We start from the raw sequence: 1718 nt of genomic DNA, 5'->3' as shown, positions 1-1718 counted from the left end.
CTGACTTTTCGCTCTTCTCTCGTCCCCGGCATTTGAGACCTCTATAGTTATTCACATATCATTAATAAACTTATTGGCGTTTATCGCTCATCTCAGTTAAGAAACGTGTTACAAACTCTTTCCTTATGCATTTTGCTGCCATTTAATAGGCCCAAGTTATCTCGTAACGTGCAGAGAAATATTTGTGGCGAAATTAAGTAAAAATTATTATGATGGAGTATACTGACCGCTTTTTGGCCTTCCTGGACTCCGCTGTATGCGTTCCTCACTCACTCACCTCCCCCACCTGTTGCGCCCGCCACTGGGCGTGCCTCTGTTTCATATAATAGACATATTGACGAATTCAGTAGTAGTGGCATCCTTCTGGGTGTTTCTATACATACTGGGGTGAGAACCATTTCTCCTTTCTGGCCTCTTTCCTGCTGTTCGACTCGGGCCTCCTCCACGCATTTGATGCCCCCGCACTCTGACTCTCCGAAGCCATGCCCTCACCTGTCCCCATGCAAAAATCTTTCTGAGCCACCGGCACCACATTATGTTGACTGTGGGGCGATGTCCATCCTATGAATTTTTGCATTCTGTTTACGCGTTTCTCTCACTTCCGCGCTGGTTTTGGCCCTTCCTTGGGTTTTCCCTGGCTTCTCCACTCTCCAGCCCGCTACCCAACTTCAGTTTTTTTCCTTCGCTCGTTTAGCTGCCTCCTAATTTTTAAGACGTTGTCAGCTATAAGGTGTCCCCTTGACCCCTCAATCTGCCACCCTGGGGCAAAACTGTATAGGACTGTTTTTAGGTTGTTTATCGTACTCTTTTCATATATTGGGTATCTTCTTGGTTCTCCACTCAATAATTTTATTTAAGTGAGCCGCTCGTACTTTCTTTGTTTCGCGCGCACACTCACGCGCGCGCGGCTAATCACGCCATAACTCTGGCCTCACTCCTTGGCTGTTCGTTGCAGTGCCTGACTCTGAAAGTATCTTTGGCTCATTCATGATGTACCTATTTCTTGTACACTTTGAGAAACAAGATTTAGTTAGAATTGGCCCTACTTTGTAGTAAGAAAAAAAAAAAGGACTAAAAAGTAAAGAAGAATTATTAATAATAAAGCCTATATTCTTGTGTCAAGACAATTAAAGAAAAATCAATAGTTCTTATTTTCTCCTTAACAAATAGAATTTTGTAGGTCGGCCCCCGTTTCTGCTTGTTTTTTTTGAAAGAAGTTTTATTATTGATGATAAAATCGCTATACATGAGATTCGAGTTACTCACTTCTCACTGCTTAATCTTTTTAATTGTTAATTTGCGCGGAAATCAATGCACTCACTCATCCTTAATTCACGCGCTCTTCGGCCTATGTGTATTGCAATCCTCCGCCTTGATCTTTGGTTATCGGTCCTTATTTTACTTAATGAGAGGGGACCTCTCTTTACCTCTGTTCACTGTTCATCAGCCCAAATAAAATGTTTTATTAATTTTTCTACGTGGTCTGATATCTTTACAATTTTGATTTTTATTTCATGCATGCATATTTTAACTGTATAAATTATAATAAAATTTATTTAATATAAAAATTGTATTTGCTATCAAATAAAGTTAATATTAAATTATTTTTAATATCATATTAATATTTGAATGTTTATATAAATAAAATATAAATTTTTATTTTAATATGAAATTTATAAGAATTAATATAATTATCGTATATATAGATATATAATAAG

This window comes from Dendrobium catenatum, unplaced genomic scaffold (assembly GCF_001605985.2).
Source record: "Dendrobium catenatum unplaced genomic scaffold, ASM160598v2 fragScaff_scaffold_389, whole genome shotgun sequence".
NCBI lineage: Eukaryota > Viridiplantae > Streptophyta > Magnoliopsida > Asparagales > Orchidaceae > Dendrobium > Dendrobium catenatum.
Note: the sequence above shows the minus strand (reverse complement) of the source record.